Source organism: Sarcophilus harrisii, chromosome X (assembly GCF_902635505.1).
Source record: "Sarcophilus harrisii chromosome X, mSarHar1.11, whole genome shotgun sequence".
NCBI lineage: Eukaryota > Metazoa > Chordata > Mammalia > Dasyuromorphia > Dasyuridae > Sarcophilus > Sarcophilus harrisii.
The window spans coordinates 62261839-62289162 of NC_045432.1; the positions used below are offsets into that span (position 1 = coordinate 62261839).

The window sequence follows — 27324 nt, forward strand, 5'->3', positions numbered from 1 at the left end:
GACAGTGAACTGGTCCCCTATCTAAAAAGTTTGAGGACCCCTGCTATGGCTTGACCACATTGGTCTCTTTCCTTACCCTCACTCTGCATTGGAACAGGTTGTCCCTCATGCCTAGGATGTATTCCAACCTCAACTCCACTTTATAGAATGTCTAGTTTCCATCAAGACATAGTGACAAAGAACTGGAAATTGCAGAGTTGTCGATCAATTTGGGAATTGCTGAACAAGCTGTGGTATATGATTGTGATGGAAAACTACTGAGCTATAATACATGATGAACTAGGTGGTTGATTTTAGAAAAGTGTGGAAAGAATCACATGAAATAATAGAGTGAATTGAGCAGAACTGAGAGAACATTGTATACAATGCCAGCAATTTGGTTTAAAAAACAACTTTGAGTGAATTATTTTGATTAGAAATACCCAAATTGATGGGACACTGATACATTGTTTGGGACACAGGGAGCTGTGAACGAATCCAACCATTCTGGAGAGCAATCTGGAATTATGCCCAAAAAGTTATCAAACCGTGCATACCCTTTGATCCAGCAGTGTTTCTACTGGGCTTATACCCCAAGGAGATAGTAAAGAAGGGAAAGGGACCAGTATGTGCCAAAATGTTTGTGGCAGCCCTGTTTGTAGTGGCTAGAAGCTGAGTGGATGCCCATCAATTGGAGAATGGTTGGGTAAATTGTGGTATATGAATGTTATGGAATATTATTGTTCTGTAAGAAATGACCAGCAGGATGAATACAGAGAGGCTTGGAGAGACTTACATGAACTGATGCTAAGTGAAATGAGCAGAACCAGGAGATCCTTATACATGTCAAAAACGATACTGTATGAACATGTAATCTGATTACAGAAGTGGATTTTGACAAAGAGACCTAATTCAGTTTCAATTGATCAATGATGGACAGAAGCAGCTACACCCAAAGAAAAAACACTGGGAAATGAATGTAATCTGTTTGCATTTTTGTTTTTCTTCCCGGGTTATTTTTACCTTCTGAATCCAATTCTCCCTGTGCAACAAGAAAACTGTTTGGATCTGCACACATAAATCGTATCTAGGATATACTAGGACATATTCAACATATATAGGACTGCTTGTCATCTAGGGGAGGGGGTGGAGGGTGGGAGGGAAAAATCGGAACAGAAGTGAGTGCAAGGGATAATGTTGTAAAAAAAATTACCCTGGCATGGATTCTGTCAATAAAAAGTTCAAAAAAAAAAAAAAAGGTTTAGGCACAGGATGAAAGAAGGATTTAAATAAATAAAAAGCATGTGTAAAGAAAAAAAAATACCCAAATTGATTATAAAGAACATATGAAGAAAGATGCTATCTGTACCAAAAAAAGATCTGATAAATATAAGTATGAATGGAATAATTTTACATACCTATTTGTGTCTAATAGTAGTTATATCCAAGGCAAGGGTAGGGGGAGGGAAGAAAAAAAATTTCATAATTTTGTTATATATTTGAAAGAAATAGGAAATTGTGAATGCAGATTTTTAGTGTCATATGCTATCATCTTTTTAATTGTACTGTTTGGGAAATGCTTGTCTTAATCCATAAATTAAAATTTAAAAAAGATACAGCTCCAAAATGCCCATTATCACCAACATTATTCAATGTTATATTAGAAATGATAGCAGTAGCAATGAGAGAAGAAAAAAGAAATTGAAGGAATCAGAATGAGCAATGAGTTAAGGACATTTTGTAGATGATATGGAAATACACTTGGAAAATCCTAGCAATTCAACTAAAAAGCTAAGTGAAACAGCAATTTTTAGCAAATTAGCAAGATATAAAATAAACCCACAAAAGTCATCATCATTTTTATTTTTCACCAACAAAACCCTACAAGAAGAGACAGTAAAAGATGCTCCATTTAAAATAACCATAAATAGCATAAAATACCCTGAAAGTAGACCTCATAAGACAAACTGAGGAATGACATGAACATAAATATAAAACACTTTTTATACTAATAGAATCAGATTTAAATAAGTGGAGGAATATTAAGTGTTAACAGAGAGACAAAACCAATATAATAAAAATGACAATTCTACCTAAACTCATCTACTTATTTAATTATTAAATTACTAAAATTTATTTTATTGAACTAGAAAAAATAACAAAATTCATTTGGAGGAACAAAAGATCAAAAATATTAAAGCAATTAATAGGAAAAAATGTAAAGGAAGAAGGTTGTCAGTATCAAATCTTTAACTGTGTTATAAGTTGCTAATTATCAAAACTATTTAGTTTTGGCTAAAAAATAGAAATAGAAAGGTTGATGAGTGAAACATAGTAGATGCACAATGCATAGTAAATGATTACAGCAAATCTTGCATTCTACAAAGTAAAGATTTAAACTTGTGGCATAAGAATTCACTCTCTGGTAAAAATTGTTGGGAAAACTAGAAAATAATCTGGCAGAAATTAGCTTGTAGACCAACATCTTACCAAAATGAATAGATAACCTAGCTATACATGGATATATCATAAATATGAAGAATATAAAATATATTACTATCAGACTTATAAATAGAAGAATGTGTGAATAAGAGAGCTTTCTGAAATGTGAAATAGATAATTTTGAATATATTAAATGAAAAAGGGTTTGTACAAATAAAACCAATGTAGCCAAGAATAGAAGGAAAGCAGAAAATGGGGGAGGATGAGGAAATTATCAAATTTATAAGAATATGAGTCATTTCCCAACTGATAAATGGTCAAAAGATATGAACGGACAGTTTTTGGATGAAGAAATCAAAGTGATTTATAATCATACAAAATGCTCTAAATTACTATTAATTAAAAATGCAAATTAAAACAACTTTGAGTTGTCATCTCATATCTATCAGCTCGATTAAGATGATATAAGAGGAAAATGACAAATGTTGGAGGGGATGTAGAAAAAGTATAACACTACTATACTATTGCCATAACTGTGAACTGAGCCAACCATTTTGGAGAACAATCTAGAATTATACCCAAAGTTTACATATAAACTTTATGTACCCTTTGACTTAGCAATACCACTATTAGGTCTGTTTCCCAAGGTGATCAGGTGCAGTGCTCTTTGTGATGGCAAAGAACTGGAAATTGTGGGGATGCCCATCAACTGAGAATGGCTCAACAAGTTGCAGTATATGATTTTGATGGAATATGATTATACTATCAAAAGTGATGAGCAGATTGATTTTAGAAAAACATCAAAAGATCTGCATGAAGTACCAGAGTAAAATGAGTAGAACCAAGCTAACGTTGTACAGAGTAACAGCAATATACTGTTGGAAGAGTAAATGTAAAGGACTAAAGTATTCAGAGTATTATAAATATGCAGATCAATCCACAAAGTACCTATGAATGAAGATGCTATCCACTTTCAGAGAAAGAACTAATAATAAACAGAAGTATGCACAGTATGGCTTTGGAAAAAAAAATATATATATATATATGTATGTATGTATGGGAGGAGACGGGAGGAGGGACAGAGGGAAAGAAGTATGTTTATTTGTCTATCTTGTGTCAAATGATAGCTTTCCCCACTCTGCACTAGAGAAGGCCATAGGACCTTAAAACACAACAAAAAATTAATTAAAAATTTAAGAAAGATGCAATTCCAGAGCTTCTTGACTTCCTTTTAACTACTCTTTCAACTACTGGCCCCCACAATGACCCTATATTTATCTGGTTTAGATTCATACATAGATAAGTTGTCCCTCCCAACAAAGGGCTGGTAGCAATCTCCTTGAGGGAAAGAAGTGTTTTCTTTTTGTCTCAATATCTCCAGAGTCTAGCATGATGTGTAGTGCTTAATAAACACTCATGGATCAGTATTTTAACATATCAAATGGAAACTAAGACTTTTCTCTTCAGTTATAGCAATTAAAATGAATTAGGATAGGAAAAAGAACAATTCATTTAATTTTCTTTCCTTAGCCCTCCTAAATAATAACAATAAACAAGTGTTTTTTAAATGCCTTAGCAAAGGTGGTCTCTTACTTTGAGCTATGAGGTTGTGCTTTTATGGTTTCCATTTGATGTAGTGGATTCTTGTCTTTGTTATTTTGATAATATTATAATACATGCAACACTGCTCCTCTCATAACCATACACTCATAACCCTAATTTACTGTAGCCTTGGTAGTTCTTTGATATAAATAATATAAAGTATTATACTGTAATGTAGAGGGCTGAAACTCTGAATCAGAGAAGAGAGCACTTAAGGCTACCTATTTGATGTGAGATAATGGCTCTATTAGCATATATTTGGATGATGATTCTCCTCACCATGGGTGCTTGCTGAATGTTTGGTGGTGAGATTATCGTAGGCAAGGATTGGAGGGCTGGGAAGAGAAGTCAGAGTCGCTTGGTGGCAGGAAGAGGAGGAGAGAGGCTGGAGACTCCGGACTTGAGAATCCAGGATACATCTTTAGCAAGCCGAGTGGCAAGGTTCCTTTACTTCTCCCCTTAAAGATCAAGGACTTTGATTTATACTGACTCTGGATGACCCTGAGGCCCTCCAGGGAGCTAGCCTGTACTTTACACTGAAATATCTAGCCACTGTCATCCATGTTCAATAGAGCTTTCGTATTAAATTATAGACAATGCATTGGAAGGCTGTGTGAACAACAAAGAATGTATCTCTTTCTACATGTTGCACAAACAGAGCAACCATGGGAGAAGTAAGGGAGAGATTCTTGGGGGAGCATATTAATCAAAAGAAACAATGGTTTCTTGACTTGAGGTCAGAATTGGGCCTTATTTATTTCAAAGATATCCTATAGAATTTAATTATTTGGAAGATCTATAATGTCTAATATCAATTGCCCTTTAGGGAATTGTGCTTATGAAATAAATCATGCAATTTATGAACAATTACAGTGTGTAATTGGCCCTGTCCTCAAGTTCCTGTCAGTGTATCTTCTGAAAATAACCATGAAAAAACTGACCTCCTAGCATTTTCCATGGATCCGTAAATTGAAAACAGTTATGTCAACAAATGTTCCTACCCAAGATGGCATTGAGCTAGACAGGAGATTGGTTTTTTTCTAACAGCAAACTGATTAAGCAAAGTCTGTTTGCATCACCACTTTTTTCAATTGTTCAACTGCTATTTCTTTTTCCACACAAGAATACTAGCCTGGGCTCAGGTTACATTGCAAATCAATTATGTTTTCTTCTCCATCATAGCAAAAACTCCTAACCATATGGCAAATTGAAGATGAGCCAGTTTGGTTGCTCAATGGCATTATTACTTGGGAAAGGGATGGCATTCTTTTTTGGCAACATGTTCCTAAAGGCACAGAAAGTGTCAAATGTGGAGATATAAAAAGTACAAGAAAATCTGAGTTAATCAATAGCTTTCAGAGTTGGAGAAGGGAGAAATAAACAAAATCTCAGGCCTGTAGGAAAATTGAATGTGAGCGCACTAAGGAGTTTTACTCAATGTGACTAATACATGACTTCTTTCAGCCACAAGGTCCCTGCTTATAACCAACAGCAGATAGTTCATTTTCATAGCCAATGATGAATCAGAATAGGAAGCATTGAAAAAAGAAGCCTAATGTTTAAACATCTCCCAATAATAAGAAATATTTGCATAATGCTCCAAGTCCATTAGGGTTCTTTCTTCAGAACAAAGTTTCAGTATAACGATTCCCATTTTACAGATAGGGAAAGTTAAGCCCAGAAAACTCAGGTGAATTGTCTCTGTTCAAATACCCAGTGAAACTCACAAGTGGAATTTCAATTCAAGTGCATGTAACAAATCACTGATTGTTTTTGAGTTCTCCAGGTGCCAGGATCCAATGCTGTAATGTTTCTGGTGATTGCTCCTTTGTAATCACTTTGGTACAAATGACATTCCTTAAGTTTGCATTATTTGCTAATATTCAAGTAGAAGAAACACACTCCAACAGATATGAGCTCTCAATGCGACTATTCCTTCCCATAATGCAAATCAATGCATCATGCCTGCCTACTCTGCCTAATCCAACTTTGCCCACACAGAGTTTGGAGTAGAAAGGGGGGAAGGAGGGGGAGCAGGGGGAGGTCTTCTTTGAATATTCTTGATACTGCAGAATGATAGAATGAAGACACCAATGGGCAACCCATATGCTCTATCTCCTTCCCTCTCTCCTCAACTCTTCTTTTTTCTTTTTGTTTTTTTTCTATTTTCCATTTCTCTGACAGCACATTTAAAACCCATGTTTCCTATATGATTCCTTATTTTTTCACATGCTGTAGCCTATTTCCACCCACTACATACCTCTCATTGGCCTTTCTTCCATATCACTTCTTAGACATTTGGCTATTCTATGATTGGCAGCTATATATCATGACTGCTTTTGTTAAAAAGAACTTTGTTAAGAAGTCATTAAAGGAATTGCCCAATCTCCCAGCTGTAAGCCAGCCCACTTTTCTTTTCCATAGATAAAAACATCAATTCTAACAATTGCTTACCGAAGTTTAACCAATGAACCACCATAAATTAAACCACCAAAAGAATTTAGACTTGCCTCAACCAGCCGCTCTTGATTTTCTTTCCAAGTTGAGAGAGATGGAAGGCAAAAGGGACACTGGCTTAAATAATAAGGCCATTTGTAAAAATCTTGTGGAAGACAGTAAGAAGGTGAAACATTATGAATACTATAACCTCATAATATAGGAAGTAGCAACAGAGGGAGGGAAAACCCAGATCCAGATAATCAAGGTCATCCCCAAAACACTTAATACAACTAGAAGGGGCCAAACAGGACAAGAAAGGGGTAACTTCCTCAAATGATTTTTAAAAATCTGACATGATTAAGATAAGGCTTGTATATACAACAGCATTTCTAACTACAAGAAGATATAATCACTCACAAAACTTGGCTTCTGTGAACATAAAAAATTTTTTGATAATTATTTTTCAATATATTTCCTTATTTTGAGCATTTAAAATGATTATTCTGGAGAATTCATAGGCTTTACCAGATTGCCACAAGGGTAAATGAAACCAAAAATATTATGAACTTTTCATCTGTACTCCTAGAATTCTGGGTCCTACCCAATGTTTAAATGGCTATGAGGAGTAGTGGGGCAATCATATAATATAGAGATAAAATATGTACTTTGAGAGACTTTGGATGGCTAAAAGGGGATTATTTAACTAATTTGCTCTCTACAATGACACCCTGGAAGAAGGCAATCAGACTGAGAAGACAGTGTTTAGCATTAGAGTTCTAAGCAAGGGGAGGAGGAGATGTTACTACTGCCTCCAAATACTCTCTACACCTTGCTTGTGATTTGCTGGGTTACTAATCCAATACATCCCATTTGTTGCCTCTACTTCCTTGCAGACCCAGAGATCAATGTTTTGGACCCCCAGTCTGGTAAAATGGCCCTGATTTCTGATTGTTCTATTTGGTTTAATGTTCATAACCTGAACAGAAACCCTAGCAGATAAGCAATCCTTCCAAAATCATTTACCAAGAAAAATATAAGCCTTTTGTGTTATACTCCAGGATCAAAACAAAAATCTAGGTTCCATTCCTGGCTTCATCATAGACTTGCTGTGTAAATTTGAGATCCACTTTATCTCTCACTCTGTTCATCTGTAAAATTACTATTGTTCCTAACCCAATCTCGAAATCAATGTCACCGATAGTTCCAGGAATCACTTTTTATTATGACTTTTGGCCCAAGTGATCACAAAATTAGAAATGGTTTAGGTACTACATATGGAAGTATTTGCCACATCTTTTTAAGCTTCTAAACAAGATAAAATATTTTCCAAAATTAGAAGGAAAAAAATACAAAAAGGTTCCATCTTGTCACACCCCTAAGGTTAATCAGGTGTAAGGAAGGTCTTGTCCTGTACCCTGAAAGATGATGACAAGAACAATGAATCTGCCAAATTGTGGCAAGCAGGAAACACAAAAAGTGTTGACTTTTCCTTCGAAACACATGACTTCCACTGTTGGCAGCATAAATCTGGGAACTTATGCAAGAAGGACACGAGCACATTGAGCTATCATGACACTCAAAAAATCCAGGCCCAAATCATATAAGACTTCATCGATCACAGGCAAGAGTGAACAGGACCCCTATGGTTATTAAGCTGAACTGGATAGAGAAAGAGTTTAATATTTCATACATTTGATAAGCACAACTGAACATACACAGAGATAACTTTTCAATCTTAGGTACTAAAACACACACAATTCATTTCACAATACTTAGCTAAAGCATTTTGCCATACTTAAGTACAACTGAGGTTGTGTCTATAGGGCACTAAAATCACTGCTCAATTTAATCAAAGAAGCAGTTTTGTTTGTTTTTTAAAAAGTAAGCTAAGGCCAGATTTGAACTTGTCTTTCTGACTCCAAGACCAGCATAGAAGATTCTCTTTTTTTTTCCCCCATCTCTGCTGCCAACAGCATCTTTTCTTTTCTTTTTTTTTCCAGCATAGAAGATTCTCACTGCCCTTCTGAGAGATTAGTTCAAAAGATTAAAGATTGGTCATGTATTAAAAGCATTTATCACATAATTTTACTTGCTTTGCACCATTTATTTTGTACATACTCTGCCATTGCTGGATGGTCTTTAAACTCAACATCCGTTTTAAATCAAATATGACGAAGCAGAAAAAGAGAGGAAGCATCAATATTGAAATTAATTTTTAACTGGTGAAACTTTGCAACATGTTTTGAAAAAATCAAGGGGTGTGTGTTTTGTATTATATAGATATAGATATATAGGAATGATTTCTAAATGCTTACATGGACAATAAAAAGGGATCAATGAATTGGGCACGTAACTAAAAAAGCTAGTAAAAATTAATAACTTCTACTTAAATACTAAATTAGAAATTCTGAAAATCAAAGCAGAAATTAATTAAGTTGAAAGCAAATGGAAATGATTGTTTAAATCAGCCTATTCTTAGAAAAGTATGTCTCATTTCACAAAATCACAAGATCTTTTGAGTTCAAAAGGGACCCAAGCAGCCTTCTAGATCAACTTGCACCTAGTCAAGCTAGCTCTCAAACACATCCTCCTACAAGCAGAAAGACAGCACCTGTATGAGACCACTAAGGATGGGGACTTCCCATCACCCTCTGAAGAAGTGCCTTTTTGGACAGCTTCCATTGTTCAGAGGTTTTTCCAAATATGAAGCCTAAATCTACTGCATGTCCATTTCTCTCTACGTGACTAAGTTGAATTAAGTGCATTCCCTCTTTGGTGTAATAACCGTTCAAATACTTGAACATGACTGTCAAATCCTCTCAGTCTTCTCCAGGCTAAATATTATAAATTTCATGAACACAAATTCCTAAGGCAAGACTTCAAGAACCTTCCCTTGGTTCTTGGTTGCCATCCTCCAGACACTCTTCAGTTCAAGCGGCTCAAAAGAATGCAACTTATATACAGCAGCTTTAGCCCTCATCATGGAAACCTTGTAGAGAAGCAGCCTACCCATAGCTACTGGAAACCCAGAATGTTCTTGTCACCAAAGTCCTTGGCACTGTCAAATAGTTTAACATGAAAAACTGATATTGTTTTTTATCAGTGGAAATGATATTAAAAAAGATACATTAGCATCCGTTTTACTGAGGCACCCTAAGGACTATGGGACGTTTCCAACTGATACATAAAGGAAACCTTCCATGTGTGTTCTTTCTCCATGAGAAGGTGAGCTCCTGGGTGATTCAGGCCAATTCCAATAGACTTGTGGTGGAGAGAACCATCTGCATACAGAAAACAGACTATGAGGACTGAACATAGCACAACACCTCTTTTGTTGTTGTCTGCTTGCTTTATTTTCTCATTTTTTCCTTTTTGATGAGATTTTTCTTGTGCAGCATGATAAATGTGGAAATATGTTTAGCAGAATAGCTTTATTGGCTTACTGGCTGTCTGGGGGAAGAAGTGGGGAAGGGAGGGAGAAAAATTTGGAACACAAGGTATTGAAATGGTGAACTTGGGAAAACTACCTTTACAAGTATTTTCAAAATTAAAAGCTATCATTAAATTTTTTTTTAAAACATGAGCTCCTGGATAGCAGGGAGTATCTTCCTTCTCTATCTGTAGCACCACCACTTAGCACAGGGCTTTGCACATAGTGCTTAATAAATGTTATATTCATTCAACTTAGTAGCATAATGTTCCACAAACACAAGGACCCCACTACTGGTTGGTGTCCAATCATTAAGTCTCTCCCCAATCTATTCTATTGTAGTCAGTTGCCAAAATCATTTTCTGCAAGTACAGGTTTGATCACATCACCTCCCTATTCCATAAACTCCAATGGCTCACTAACACCTCTAGGAACAAATCTAAAACCCTCTATTTGGCATCTAAAGCCCTTCACACTCTGGCTTCTTTCTTCTTCTCCAGTCTTTTTATGCTTCTGTTCTCTCTAGAGTTCTATAGCAATGACACTGGCCTTCCTGCCTTTCCCAGTGTATTAATATAATGGGACATTATTCTGCTGTAAGCAATGATTGAAAGGTGGCTCTCAGGGAACCCTGGAAAGATCTGTACAGATTAATGTAGAATAAAGTGATAAAATCCAGAAGTGACTATTTGTAAAATAACAACACTGGAAAGAAAAGCAACTTTAAATCACTTAAGAAATTTGATAGATAAAATGAATGTCCAGGATTCCAGAGTACCACATGAAGGAAGTGAGGATGGCAAGGTACAGAATAAGCTCTACAGCCTTGGAGGGGGCCAACATGTGGATTAATTTTGTTGGAGTATGCGTATTTACTACAAGGGTTGTAATGTTGTCAAAAGGGTTGGTTATTAAGGCCTAGCTTATCATAGGACTTGCCAAGTAGTGCATTAATAACAGGTAAATGCAGGGATGAATTGGAACTTCAGCATTAGATTGTACCACTTTGTATTATCACTTGTTGCCTATGTATACATGATAAAAGAGATTCATATAGACTCTGTGATTTTCCAAGTGGTTTACTCACAACTACTGTGAAAGCTTCATTCCCATTTTAGAAGTGACAAAAGAGATCACCTAGAAGTCAAGTCATTTGTCCATGACTATCTAAATATCAGACATCAGGGGTAGGTCTTAAAAGCGCTTCAAAATTCTAAGACGATACATCTTTCTAGTGACCCACATTGCCTAGAAACTAGACTATTTTTACATAAACAGAACAAAATGGAATCTTCTTGCTACAAATCCCTGAAAATAAATTACAAATGTCATTAGGGAACATGACTGCTTTGCCAACTTGCCATTTGCCCTGATAGTTTGTCTCGTCTATGGATACCACCTGGTTTATTTAGGTTATGCTAACAAAACCATTTTATAGCTATCACTATCTGAGTTGTCAATTCTAATGCATGCCTATGCATATTTTGCTTGGGTTACCACTTCAAAAGTGGCTCCTTTGATAGACTTACAGTAACCACTGCTTTCTCATCATATTCTCTGTGGCATGTATTTGATCATATCAATCAGTCTTGATTTCTAGAATGAACTCTGCATAACATATATTACTAGACTGTAATATATTACAAGACAGCATGTATGGGATTTTGGGGAAAATGTGAACAAGACTTGCATAGAAGAAAATGTGGATTAGCTGAGATTTTGCCTCAATGGAGGGAATGCCCATAATGAGATAAGAAACCTGGCGAAGTATTTCAAGTATTACTAGATTATAAGGTCCTTGAAGGTGGCGACCAGCCCTTATATAAATGTATATCTCCCCTAGTGATGGATATTTTGTCATTATAATCTCAATTACATATACCATTTTTTCTCAATACACTCTCTGGATTCTATGCAACAAACATTTGGAAACAATTTATATAAGATGTAAGGCCTCTAGTAGCATGGAGATTATGGTCTAGTGAAAGAATATACCTCACGTGTCATGTGATCATAATACAAATTACTAGAAGTACCTAACAGATCATGACAAATAGCTTGGATTTTTAAAAAAAGCATAGGCTTTCAACTTTTCCCATACTAGAATCACATCCAGACAGACCCAGTTTTTCCCCTTTTCCTTTTTGGGGATTTATGGAAAGTTCATTTTAAAATATCACAGCTTGATTCCTTCTGACACTTGTCTGAAATGACCTAGTCTGAGAGAACACAAACTGTTGGGACTAAACTAATAAAAATGAGCCTACTCTCCTTCCAAGTGGCTATTGTGAGGAGAATGGTACAGAGCACCAAAGCCTTACTGCACATGTCCGACTGGGGCTTACTAAATGGTAGCAGATACAACATGTACAGAGAGAACTGTAGGTGCAACCAGGGAAACAGGATGAGGGAGCCTACTACACCATCCGTCCCATTGAGCCTTGTACATGGACAACCTGGCAGAATAATAAACATGCTGATCTGAGAGTCAGAAGACCTGGATCACACGCTCATGAATCAACTCGTACATATTTTGGATATGCCACTCTCTATTCATATTGCCCTCCCCAATAGGATGAAAGCTCCTGGAGGATGGGCATCAGTCTAACTTCATCTAACACAACACTCAGCAGAGAAGAAGTGCTTACTGAAATGCTTTCTGACTGATTATTTCCAATATGTGGCCTGGAAAATTCCCTTCACAAATCTTACTTTTTTCAGCTGACAAATCTAGAATATCCCTTCAAGCATCTTAAAGTCTAGGAGTCCTTGTTCAACTGAATCTTATTGTTCCTATGCGATTTAATGAACATTAAGCTCCTGCTCTGGGCCAAACAGGGAGAGAAACAGCCATACATCCCAGAAATAGCTGTCATATGTAAGTTTCCATCCCCAAATATCTCTATCCTATGTCATTCACCTCCAGGGTCTTCCTAGACAACTAACTAGCTCATCTCTACGAAGAGATACCTGCGTATACTTTTTTTTTTTTTTTTTTGCCCTTCTCCAAAGAATTCGTATCTTAAAAGGGAGGACAAAAAGGTTCCGATTAGAAGTACAAATCTTGGGCACCAGGACAGTCTAGGAAAGATAACCGGGGGCTCACAAATCATATTACCTAAGTGACTATCTGGTTCATTTAAGTATAAGGCAGACCCTGCCAACTACACAAGCAAAAATGATACTCAATGAGTTTTCCCTTTCTTTCTCACAGATAGGCAGGAAAGTTCTTTGGGATCCCTCAAATAGCTGGGGAGGTTTTGATGATATCATGTGCAAATCTGCTCCTTGAAATTTTCATCCATGATTCCCAGTTCTGCTGTGTGGGGCCAATTGATAGAAATACAGTAATCCCACTCCCATGTGACAACCTTCATATGCTCACGAACTGTGATCATGCTCCTGTTGTGTATTCTCTTCTTTGAGTTAAACATCCTCTAGTTCCTTCCCCTGTTGTTTGTGCAGCAGTTTCCAGGCTTCTCACCCTCCCAGCCTTCTCACCCTCCCAGCCTCCCCTCTCTATTAATGTACTCCAGTTTGTTTTTCTTTTAAATTCACCAAACAATTATAATGCCCGTGTGTGCAAGGCAAAAGGCAAGTGTAATGGGAATCTCTCGTGTCTACACTTCTAAGAGAATCATGGTGATGTATACAGAAAATTCCTTGGAGGCAAACCAGAACACATGTAGATACTCTGTGATTGCTTCTGGTTCAGCTTTGACCATATCACAAATAAGATGTGCTTTGACTTTGGAGGAATTCAAGAAGGCCTCTCAACCTCTCTTCAACTCCTTAGCTTTTGTAGGATCTTTAGGACCCATTGGATCATGGGGTCTGAGGAAGGGAGTTTTCACTCTGATCTGAAGGGTTTCCAAAAGCAGAATGAGCCACCTGAAGCAGACAGGCAGAACTCAGGTTGGCGTTTTCATCCAATGCACCGATGCCCTTGGGGTAAGGAGCCATCTTTGTTAGGGACCCAGTGGGAGCATTGATCTGGCAGCTGTGCCACATGTGGATAGGAATTGAGTGAAAACAATGTTACTCTCAATAGAAACTAAATTGTAACCCTAACTATGCCTCCCCCCATACCTTCAAAACCCAAGGCCAAGGTAATGTAAGGGAATATGCCCAAAGGTACATGGGAAATGTACACATTTGCCTCCACTATATCTTTGAAGTAAACATCTTCCTAAAAAAGCCAATCAGCATCATACGGTCGAATGGGACTGGAGAACAAGCCATTCTCCCCTTAACAATGGAGAGAACGTTGCAGATAGGGCTCAAGCCAATAGCAGAGAAGAGAGATGTCCCATCCTCCACCATTTCGACCACAACCCCTAAACCCCTCAACTCCCCCCCAGGCATAATGAACAGCAGCCTGGACCGGAGAGAATGGGGCCACAGCAAACTTGTCACACTAGCTACTTCAGGTATGACCTGGCCAGGGCACACTAGGGACATGGTTCTACCTGCCAATGAAGCCAAGATTCCATCAGAGTTTTTGACAGTTGAGTAGAACTTGCAGTCCATAAAAGTCCCAGATTTTTTTTTTCACATAAACTTTTACCTGTTCAGGCCTTGCCCACCTCGGACTGATTAAGTTGAATTATTTTGAATGCAAGTATAAGAGTTAATATTTATCCTTATTAAATTTTCCCTTATCTAACCCGTAGAGATTCTTTGGGATTAGGAGAATGCAGTGAGATGCTTTGTATTATTTGATACACAAGCCATTTTGCCTTCATCCAAGTCACAGATGAAAGAGCCGAACAGCATAGCACAGAACAGCATGAGTACCAAACACATTTGCTGGGGCATTCCACCAGACCTGGCTCTGACACATCAAAAATTCATTCTTTTCAAAGCACCAAGTCCTCCCTAGCTGCAAATGGGGCACTTCTCTGGATAGATAATCCCTAGAGGGCCCATGACAAATAGAAGATGGTTTTCTGATTACAACCAACTTCTGATGGTTCTCTGGCAAATGATATTTTATTCAGAAATGTGGAAAAATATACTGAAGTAATAAATCTGACCACCTAAGGGAGGAGTAAGTCCCCTCATAGAATTCTCAATTTTGAAGAAAATATTATACCGATGGCAGAATCGTCCACGAGAAGCAACGTGAAGCACAATGACCCAAGAGCTTGCAACAAATGGCCACTTGTGGCTTTGAGTGAGTCAGGGCTCCCCTTGACCTCTCTACCACCTCACATTCCCAGCTTCAAAAATGACAGAAATATGTTTCTGATATGTTCATTGGATCATGACTGTAGAGTTAGCGTGAACTAGAGCCTGCCCAGCCCAGAGGAGGAATCTGAGGTCCAGAGAGAAGCGATTTTCCCACTTCTCCCCACTTTGGGAGAGAAAGGGGGGACAATGGAGAGAGAAAGAGAAAATATTTCTGCCAGTTTTCAAATAAACAGAGAGCACCTCCAGTCGAGCTGGGCAGGCCAAATTTTAAAAAGAAAAAAAGGGCAATGGCAAGCCTGCTAAAGGAGAGCCCAACCCACTGATTTCTCCTTACTTGTCATTATTTTCCCACACTGCAGAAGCCTCTTGCCTCCCAATCCCAGCTTCGTTTCTTCAATAGCTAATCAAAGTCTAGGCAGCTCTGAGGCCAGAGTGCCCTGTGTCATTGAACCACTTCCATCATCCCATTCCTCTCCTCTCTGGTGTAGGCACCAGCTCACAGGCTATTTAAAACACTGAAAGGCCTCAAAACAAGATATCAGGACTCATTCCCAAGCCGCATAAGCTACTTTGCAGGGAGCTCTCTTTCATTCCCATCCCCACTGGAGGCCTCTGTTTTTAAAACAGCAGCAGGAGTGACAGAGATGACCAGGAAGACCAGAAAGTACTTGGTGCCAGAGCAGGGAGTTCAATTCCCAGCCCTGCCTCCCACACTCACTTGCTATGTGGCCCTTGGCCAGTCAACTCACCTGGGGTGGGGATAGGGAAAGAGGAGGGAGGTGATCTGTTTTCCAGAGTATAAAACAGGGTTAATAGAACCTACCTCATGAAAGTGTGGTGAGGCTCAAAGGAGGCCCAAAGTGGGAAGGGATTCTCAGCCCTCAAACCCCTAAGTGAATGGGAGCTATTATTATGATAATCAGAAAACCACTTATGGGGCAAGGAAACCTGGAACAGAAACGGTTCTCCGCTTTAGTAGCCATACTAGCGGACTAATGGACTTCCTACAAAACAACCGGGGGCGGGGGAGGGAGAGGACCTTTGAATGCACAGCGCTTTGCCCCAGACCACTTCCATGGCATCAGGAAAACAGGCCTTTGTGCCCACTGGGACACAGTCATCATTTGGTTCCACTCGAGCCGGACCCAGAGATGCCCGATACCGGCCAAATGACTCCAAGCCCGGAGCCCCTTCCCAGCCCGGCTTCCCGCCTGCCTCCTTGGGGAAGCTGTGTGCCAGGCGCCAAGCACCCCCCTGCTCCCAGAGGGAAATGTTGGAGCCTCAAACCCGTGAGACTTTGGCCTTGTGCCGGCTACGGGAAAGGCCTTCAGATTTCTCGAAGTTTCCACGGGACGCCACTGCCCTCCTGCTCCGGGGCTTTCCTGGGACCCTGGGCAGCATTTCTGCAGCCACCCCTAAGGGCCTGAAATGCCTTGTTATTCACCAGCTTTCTCCTCCCCAGCTTGAAGCCGGTCACACAGAGAAAAGACTCTGCCCGAGGGGGTTTGAGGAAACTCAAGAGGCCTTTACTTACCTTGTGGTCCTCCCTGAAGTCCCAGTCGACCAGAGGAAAGGAGGAAGCAAAAGATGGGTCTCCCTCTTTCTTTCTTCCTTTCTTTCCTTCCTTCCTGCCTTTCCTTCCTTCCTGCTGGGCCCCGGCCCCTCCGTGGGCTGCCCTCCGTGGGCTGCCCTCCGCGGCCTCTGCCCTCCGCGGCCAATGCCCTCCGCGGCCTCTGCCCTTCCTGCCTCCCTGCTGCCAGCTGGCCAGTCCCATCTGATTAACGGTTTCCACCTGTTGAAAGGGAACTGCCGTTGTGAGGCTTGCACGTGGACTGCATGCAGACTGCTGCCGGGGTGGGGGTGGGGAGCTCCCGCATCCCCAGGACTAACCACCAACCCAAATCGCGCCCAGAGGGGAGGGGGGGCGCTGGGCCGAGTGGAACAAAGCCGAGCCCTCCCGCGGCGCCCCCCCCCCCCCCCCCCCCCCCCGCTGAGCCCCTGCTTTAGCTACTTGAGCTCCGGGGCCTCTCCCCTCCTCCACTTTCCTTCTCGGCTTTCCACATCCCCAGTTCCTTGACTAAGCTTTGCAGTGACATGGATTCAAGGCCCTTCAGCAGGCTGGGCGCCCTCCTCAAAAAGTGCTTCACCTTATCAACAGCAGCCTGGCATGGCCGCACTCAGGGCTCTGAAGCAGTCCAGAAGCCAGCTCGGGACAACTCAGCGGCAAGAGGCCATGGCCTGCTTAGGGGTCTCTGGCCGCAGCCCTGGAGCTAATTCACTTGGAGTTTGCAGCCCATTACTGCAAACCTCCCCCCCCAGAGGTTTTTCAGACAAACTGCTAGATAACCCACATCCCCCAATTGAGTTTTGAATCCATTTAAGACTCTGACTGTCCCTTTTGAAGTTCATCTTACTAGATGCCTCCGATGCCCAAATCTGCCAAAGCCCTTTTGTAGCCTCTCATAGTGGTGTGTTAAGCTCCTTACTGCTTATGCCTTTATTCAAGTCATGGACCAAAAAGTTGAATAGAATGGGGACATATCCAGATCCCTGGGGAGGGCCCTGGGGGGCTCCTGACATAGAAACATGAAAACATCACTGACCATTCCTGAAATCCAGTCAAAGCAGCCGTACTGAAGCAACCTAACTGTACCGCCCCAAAGTTCCCTAAACATGTGCTACATTGGGTTTTGTGACTGAACGTGGGGGTGGGAACATGATTTATTATCAGGAAATGTTTGATCTGTATACCTATTTTATATACCCGTATAGCAGGATTGCGTAAAAATTTCTTGGGCCAAAAGGGGTCGTGACTGGAAAACATTTAGGAAGCCCAGGCCTAGCAAGAATAGGATACTATGCTTTATCAAGTGCTTTCCCCAGATCTATTTCTATAGCATTCCCTTCATATAACGATCTATCCACCATGTTACAAATGAAGTTTATACTCTAATACAAATGTAAATCATAGAATGAGTTGGCTGAGAAATCGGGATTCAGAACATAAGCCTTTTCTGCTCTCGCACAATCAAAGACTGTCCCATGGTGCAGGAATGGCAGGCATTGGCCAAAATAAATAAATAAATAAAAAGGTAGAGTATGAATTGCAAAGGAAGGGCCACTTACTACAATCCCTGCAATTGTTCCACATAGATAACCCCGTGTGACATGACTCTGAAAGAGTGAGGCTGGGGCCTTTGGTATAACTGCACCTCGCTTAAATCCAATTCATGCATAAGTCAAGAGTTGTTCCAAAGTGGTCACTGGTCCTTTTGGAAAATGAAGGACAAATACTTAACGCCTCTGACTAGGGTAAGAGTAGCCATAAGCTTAGTGCAGAGGATGAAACTTAAAGCTGAAAAGGACTTGGGAGATTCTCCATCCTGTCCAATTCTGTCTGCAAATAAGGTCACTAAGAGGTCAGAGAGGTCAGGGGGGCAAAATCATTCCACCTGGAAGGTGAAGGCCCAGGATTCAAAGCAGTGATGCTCTCCTTTCTTCGGACTCTCCACACTGGGTTGGCACCCCTGGTGGTCAGCATCCTCCAGTGGGAAGGATTTGGAGAGGACTCCGTTCCTCTATTTCTACTCAGAAGGCTTCACTACTACTTTGGGTTTTTTTTTTTTAATTTTTTTTATTATAATAACCTTTTATTGACAGAACCCATGCCAGGATAGTTTTTTACAACATTATCCCTTGCACTCACTTCTGTTCCGATTTTTCCCCTCCCTCGTTCCACCCCCTCCCCCAGATAGCAAGCATTCCTATATATGTTGAATATGTCCTAGTATATCCTGGATACAATCTATGTGTGCAGAACCCAACAGTTCTCTTGATGCACAGGGAGAATTGGATTCAGAAGGTAGAAATAACCCGGGAGGAAAAACAAAAATGCAAACAGTTTACATTCATTTCCCAGTGTTCTTTCTTTGGGTGTAGCTGCTTCTATCCATCGTTGATCAATTGAAACTAAATTAGGTCTCTTTGTCGAAGAAATCCATTTCCATCAGAATACATCCTCATACAGTATCGTTGTTGAAGTATATAATGATCTCCTGGTCCTGCTCATTTCACTCAGCATCAGTTCATGTAAGTCTCTCCAGGCTGATCTGTATTCACCCTGTGGTCATTTCTTACAGAACAATAATATTCCATAACATTCATATACCACAATTTACCCAACCATTCTCCCACTGATGGGCATCCACTCAGTTTCCAGTTTCTGGTCACTACAAAGAGGGCTGGCACATACAGGTCCCTTTCCCTTCTTTAGTATCTCCTTGGGGTGTAAGCTCAGTTCACTACTACTTTGAATGAAGGCTGTGAATGAAAAATATATTAAGGCACGACGTCCAGTTAAGGGAACTGTTCTTAAACACAAGCCCAAGCACTAAGGCCCACTGCTCAAAACTGCCTTTTTTCACTTTTCAGTGGCTGGGGTCCCATTAACTGAAGTGTCACTGCATGAAGTTATCTGAAAGGGTCTGAAGCACAATATTCTTACCTTTCAAGGGGGTTTAAGGAGATTGAATAAGTTAAATAAGCTAATGACTACCATGCAAATAAATTGTCTTTGCTTGTTAAGTGGTCCTTACCCTGTCAGTACAGCTTAGCCATAAAATCTTTCAAAACATTGGCTAGATAATTTAAATGTATCAGGGGATTCAAATTCATAACTAACTGCCTGAAGTTTCCTTCTGCCTTTAATGAGGAGAAGATTCTGCTGAACATTAACAAGGTTATTTCAATATTTCTGTAGAAAAAAAGTTAATCTCTTTAGACTAAAAGACAACTGCAAGACTTTTTTTCAAAAGCCAAATGTAAGTGATAGAGAGAAGCAGCATGGCAGAGGGACTTGAGGGCAGCTTCTGGCATATACTACCAGCTGTGTGACTCTGGGTAAGTCATTTAATCTAAACCTCTTGAGTTCAGAAATTAGCTTCTTTTCACTCTGGAAGCATTTTGTCATGACATCTATGCTATCTTCCCCATCAGGATCCAAGTTTCTTGAGGGAAGAGACTGTTTTGTTGATCTTTGTGTGCCCAGTACCCAGCATGCACAGTACTTGACATATAGTGAACACCTAGTAGAAGCTTTTCGATTGTTTTAGTGATTGACGTAACCACTCAGTATCCAGACAACTTTCTACGAGTTGCTGATCAGAATTGGTGGGATTTACCCACCAGAGAGTTGCCTAACCTGACAAAATTACAGGGCTTGGTCCCCTACCTCCCTCCAAAAAGCTAACATCAAAATTTGTCTTGAATTTGCTTTGCTACAAAACAACGTGAGTGTCCATTGGCAGGTGGTATTTTCCATCCACGGTAACAGAATAATTTTCATCTACTTATTGGCTACCGCTCACTGACTACCATTGCTTACACCCTATTTGCAACGAGATAGCCAAGTGACATATGTGGCTGTTTTTAATTTTTTGTTTGTTTGTTTTTGTTGGGGGGTTAGCCATTTGTCAGATGGAGATACATAAAAAATCAAGTGGAGAACAAAAGATAGCCAACATATACTTGACCAGAAAGATAAGCAATCTAGTGGATTCAAGATCCAAAATGGTTTTCTAAACATTTCAAATCAGTATTTAGTGAAGCCATTAACTGGCTTATAAATCAGCAGTTAAGAGAAAAACCAATTTCTAACTGTAAAATATTGTCACCATTGATGTACGGCATTGGCAAGCAATCATTCCATGGAAAGTGATTAAGAAATAACTGTCTAAAATGATTTATGCCATGAAGATTACCAGCTGAAACCCAGTGGATTTTTAGCAGAATGTTCAGAATAAAGTAAGGCAGGCTAGGAACAAACCAAGCATGCGGCCCATTCTGTATATGTATCCAAGCTTATATGTAGTCCTTAGTAACTAAGCTATTGGTGCTTCAGACACCAGAGTGTGGTAAAGAGGAAGAGAAGAGAACTTTATCGGGCACTCATCACAGAGGATGCTGAATAAATACTGTGAAGTGCTGTCCGAAGTTCTGTACAAATATGATTTCACTAGATTCTCACAAGAACCCTAGAAGGGAAGTACTATTATTATCCCCTTTTACAACTGAGGGTAAAGTGACTTGCTCAGGGTCACACAACTAGAAAGCATCTGAGGTCAGCTGGAACTCACAAGTCCTCTTGACTCCCAGCCCTGCATTCTAGCACCAGAAGAAATGGCCTCATGAGCAGAAGGGTGAAATAAGCAGACCTGTGCTTTAGGAATATCAATTTGGCAGCTGTAGAGAGCATAAATTGGAAAGGGAAGATACTGGAAATTGAGGGACCAATGACTAATGACAACAGTAAGAGCAAAAGAGGTGATAAGGGCTTGAACAACAATGGTTATGGTAGGAGTGGAGAAAAGTATATAGAAGCAAGACATGTTGAGTGAGGGGAGGAAAGAAAATCAATAAGACATGACTGATTGCTTAAGGGAGGGGGGAGAGGAATGAGACTGAAGAGTGAATAATAACTTCAAGGTTGTGAAAATGGATACCTGGAATAGTGGTAGACCCCTTAACATAAATAGAGATATCTATGGGGTATTAAACCATTGACAGAATTCCATATTGTATTAGAAGTGGCAAACTGATATTCCTAAGAAATGACTATAGCCATGTCACTCTCCTGAACTAGAAGCTTCAGTGGCTCCCTATTGCCTCTCTAATCAAATATGAATGCCTCTGTTTGGCATTTATCAATTTTCTCATCTTCAGGCTGTTTGTATATTCCTCTCCATCACAGCACTCTGCATTCCATCCAAAATGGTCTAGTTCTTCCTCCTCACATATTCCATTCCATCTCCCTCCCTGTTCTTGAAGCCAGAGAGACATTTTGCCTATACTTTTGCCTCATCTTATTCTGAGCTTCCTTCAAGACTTAGCTTAAAGTCTACTTTCCACACAAGGCCTAATGAAAAAGCCTGCCTCATTTACTAATGTTATCTCTATCCTGAAATGATTGTATGTGTGGATTGAATCTACTTCTCTGTGGTTTTCTTTCACAAAAGAACATGAGCTTCTTGAAAATGTGGAGTTATTTAATTTTTGTCTTTTTATTCATTGTATGAGTCACAGTACCTAATACATAATAAGCTCTTAATAAATGGTTGCCTGAATTGCCAAACTGACATCTATAATGTCTTAAATGTGTGTATGTATGTATCTATCATTAGATATAAAATGTGGGAATCTTTAAGGTAATGGAATACATCTGTTCTGAGTTGTTTTACATTTTAAAAAATCAGCAAAAATCTAAATTTTCTCTATCTTATCTCCCCACCCTGCTCAAAAAGAAACAAGAAAAACAAAATCCTGTAATAAATAAGCATTATAAAAAAAAAACACATTGGCCATGTCAAAAAATATCTCCCTTATTTTACAACCTGGGCCCATGCCCTCTGTCAGGAAGAGGGCGACAGGTTTCACCGGTGGGCCTCTGGAATCATGTTGGGCCATTGTGTTGATCAAAATTTTTGAATCTTTCAAAGCTATTTGTCCTCGCGGTATTGTTGTTACGGTATAAATAGTTCTGCTGGTTCTTCTCACTTCACCCTGCAATAGTTTGTGCAACTTTTCCCAGGTTTCTTTTAACTGCTCCCTTCTTTGTTTCTCATGGCATAATACATTCATATATGCTAATTAGGTCAGCTATTCCTCAATCGCTAAGTACCCTCTTAGTTTCCAGTTCATTGCTATTACAAAAAGAGCTACTAAAATATTTTTGTATGTGAGGCAGCTACATAGCCCAGTGGATAGACTGCTTGCCTTGGAGTCAGGAAGACCAAGGTCAAATCCAACCTCAAATAGTTATGTGGCCTTGAATAAGTCACATAGCCTCTGGGATTCTCAGCTTTGTCATCTGTAAAATGGGGATAATGAGAGCACCTACCTTCCAGGGTTGTTGTGAGGATCAAATGAGATAACATCCATAAAAAGCACTTAGAACAGGGCATGGTTCATAACAGACACTATATAAATGTTAATTATTATTATTATTATTATTATTACATATGAGTCCTTTTCCTCTTTGCTCTCTTTGGGGCACAAGTCTAGTAATGAAATTACTGGGTCAAAGATTATGAACAGTTTAAAAACTTTGGGAGGACATATTCAAACTGCTTTTCCAAACAGCTGGACCAAATCATAACCCTTCCAACAACGCATCAGAATGCCTGTTTTCCCACAGCTCCTACTTTTCCTTTTATGCAAATTTTGTAAATCTAATTGATGTGAGCTGGAGCCTCAAAGTTTCTTTTTATTTTTCTAATTATTAGTGACTTGGAGCATCTTTTCATATGGCTATGGATAGCTTAGAATTCTTCCTTTGAAAACTGATAAGACAACAGCAAAGATGGAGCAGGCAGAAGCAGTACAGCCTAGTTTTCCCCTAAGAGACAGCTAGATGGGTCAGTGGATAAAGTGGTAGTCCTGGAGTCAGGAAGAGAGATTCACATCTGGCCTTGGGATAGCTGCATCACCCTCAACCATAAAATGGGGGTAATAAGAGAACATACCTCACAGAGTTATTGTGAGGATCAAATAAGATAATTGTAAAATGCTTAGATAGAGACAGGCAGTTAATAAATGCTTCCCTTCCTTATAACTAATCAAGATCTAAAAACAGTTTCAGATCAAGTATCGATCCAACAGTCTAAGGAGAATTTCCTGTGTGTCACTTCTATATGACTCCAGAAAAGGATCATGGATTCACCCCCCCCCCCACTCAGATCAGGAGGAAGCTGGCTATGCTGATACTCTGCATCTATAGCCCTTCAAGGTTGTGATTATCAATGATCTCCTGGATTTCTCCCTGAGGACAAATATGCAGCTATGCTGCCTCAACCCAAATTAGGATCTGGGGCCTGGAAAGTCCAAGAGAGCAGCCATCGAACCACATCCTAGATCAGAGCACATAGGGCCAATGAAAAGTTTGCATGTTCCTGACACGGGCTACCCTCTGATTCTTGAATAACAGAGCACTCAAGGCCTGGAGAGCATAGTGTCATAAGCCCAGATAACAAAGGGTCATTAAAAAAGCTATAAGAAACCATATGGAAGTATATATAGTCTGGACCTAACATCGTCTAAATTCAGGAAAACATGTTCAGGATATGCAAGTCAAAACTGATATGCACTAAAACAGAGTGATCATCACATGAACTTCACTTTAATCTGAAATTCTTAAAGAAGGGCAGAATACATAAATGTATATTCACCTGCGTAAAGATCTCAGTATAGAAATAAATTCAACTCAATAGGATAGTAAGAAAGACTAGGTGAGAAAAAAGGGGGAAAAAAAGGAACAGTGGATTTGGTTGTTGTTGGAAGATTGTAGATAGGGCCTGGACTCAAGAAGACTCACCTTCCTAAATTCAAATCTAGCCTCAGATACTTCCTAGCTTTGTGAACCTGGACAAGTCTATTTACCAAATGGTAAATTTAGGAAGGGCCTATTCATAAACAAACTGTTAAGTCATAGAAAAAATCATAAAAAGAAAAAAGGAAATAAGAACTTGGCCTGAGGTCTAGGTAAAGGGGCAGGGGAGAAAATGCTGACTGCATTAAACAGAGAGCACTGATACTGAGCACATTGTGACTGTGCATTCAATGAACTCGCACAACAAAAGAGGAGAGCACAAAGATTAGAATTACAGAATCCAACATATGACTGGACAAGAAACATACTTGGACGTAACACATAAAAAAACTCATACAGAGTAAAAACAAGGACCTGTAGCAAAATCTACTATATTTCAACTAAACTGAAAGCAGCAGGGGTAGCAATCATAAACTCATACAAGGCAAAAGAGCAAAAGGAGACTTGGTTAAAGAGATAAGCAGGGAAATCTTATTTTATTGAAATATAACATAGACGGTGAATGAATATCGTCACTTATGCACTAAATGGTATAGTATATAAATGCTAAAGGGAAAAGCTAAACAAATCATAGGGAGAAACAGAAAGCAAAATTATAATTGTGGAAAACATCCCCATTTAGAACTGGACCAACAAAAGAAAAGAAAATAGAAGAAAAGAAAAGGTAAGCATCTGTACAAAATTTTAGAAAATAAATTTCTGGTGATTATTGAATGAGAATAGAAAGTGGTAACGTTTCTCAGTTGTGCATGATATCAATACAAATACTGATCATATAGCAAAAAGAAGCTCACAAATGGAAAAAGCAAAAATATTAAAAAGCACCTCACTAATCACCAAAGTAATAAAATATATTCAATAAAGGGCCTTGAAGAAAAGATTACAAATTAATTTGAGACTAAATAACAACCCTGAACATCAGTGGGTCAAAGAATAAATCACAGAAACAATAGATAATGTCATTAAACATAATGAAAACAATGAGACAAGGTGCCAAAAAATGTGTGGGATGCAGCCAGATCACTCATTAGGGGAATATGTATGTCTCTCATCACTTTCATCAACAAAAGAAAGAAAGAAAAAGAGAAAAACAAATTGACCTTTCAATGAAAAAAACCTAGAAAATAGGCTTATTTTTAAAAAGCACCCAATAGAAATCCAAAAATTCAAAGAAGAAAAATTAAAGTTAAAAATTTTGAGTTAATAAGAGTATGAGACAATTCTTAAAAATACAAAATAAAACATTATGATTTGATTTTTAGAAGAGGAAAAGAAAGTTACTAGCATCACACATGAAAAAGAAGAATTCCAACAACTAAAAAGAAATAAAGAAAATTATTAGAAAATATTTTGACCACCTATGTGACAAAAACCTGACAAGTTGAAGTAGATGAATATTTTCAGAAATGTAAATCACTAATATGAACTGAATAAGAGACAGTGAATTTAAATAACCCAATCTCAGAAAAAAGAAATTGGAAAAAGTCATAAATTAACTTCTCTATATCCCTTGAAAAAAAAAAAGGAACTCTAGGACTTAGATGGATTTAAAAGCAAATTCTACTAAATGGTCAAAGAACAATAAATTTCAATATTACACAAAGTGTAAAAAATATGTGAAAAGAAAGGATCCTGTAAAATTCCTTTTTTGATATAAATATGGTTTCAATACCTAAATCAGGAAATGGAGAAATAAACCTATAGACCAATATTCCTAATTAATAAAAATGCCAAAAAAATTATATAAAATATTAGCAAAGAGGATACAGCAACATATCATAAATTTTAGACATTAGGAACAAATGATAATTATACCAGGAAGTCTGAATTGATTCAATATTAAGAAAATTATCAACATAATAAAGCATACTAATACCAAGAAAAACAAAAATCATATTATACGGGGAGATTCAGGAAAAACAGTTGACAAGATACAATAATAATTTCTGTTTAAAACAAAAAACATAGGAACACAGTAAAGTATCCTCTATCTAAAACTTAGAACTACTATTATATATAATAGGGATTAACTAGAGGCCATTCCAATTTCCTTAGAGATTAAACAAGGCTATCCGTTGTTATCACTGTTCATTGATATAGTGCCAGAAATGCTAGCCCTCTCAAAGAAATAAGAAAAAAAGGAAGGAATAAACATAGGCAAATATCAAACAAAATTATTTTGTTTTGCAGATGTTGTGATGGTTTACTTTGAGAACTTTAAGGAATCAACTAAAAATTAACTGAAACAATAATCTGCATGTCAAGCAGCATGACTTTGTCTAGTAAAGACTGCTTAGCTTTGGAGAGAAAATGTAGTTGCCTTTTACTTGGGGAATGGCTAAACAAACTGTGACATGAGTAGTGGGATATTGCTACACCATAAGAAAAGGATGAATATGAAGATTCCAGGATGCATGGGAAAACCTATGAATTAATGCAGAATGAAGCAAGTATAAACCAGAAAACAGTCTATTCAGTGACAACCACAACATAAATGGAAAAAATAACAATAATAAAACCTGAGTTCTGGGTAATTATAAAGATTAAGTCTGGTCCCAAACAATAGTAGAGAACATGGATCTCTGTCCCTTCTTTGCAGAAGTGGGAAACTATTGGTACAAAACACTGCATGCACTATCAGACTAAATTGATGAGCTGTTTAATTTTGCTGAACCACTTTTCTCCCTCTTTTTAAAAAAATCTTTGTAAGAGATAGATTAATGGGTAGAGAAAGTAAAAACTATATATTCAGAATGAAGGTGATGTAAAACCAAAAGACATTGATATTTATACTAAACATATATATACTAAAAGACATAGCATCCAAATTCTTAAAGGAAAAGTTAAAAGAAGTACA

General features: G+C 38.7%; 1 long non-coding RNA gene across 5 annotated transcripts in view; it reads right to left on the bottom strand.

Moving 5' to 3' along the window:
* Positions 1–27324, bottom strand: part of LOC116420275 — a 217052-nt gene that overhangs the window by 79489 nt on the left and 110239 nt on the right. For all 5 annotated transcript variants that reach the window (XR_004230575.1, XR_004230581.1, XR_004230580.1 and 2 more), the window contains one exon: positions 16620–16877. This is a non-coding gene — a long non-coding RNA (uncharacterized LOC116420275). The remainder of the gene's footprint in view (positions 1–16619; positions 16878–27324) is intronic.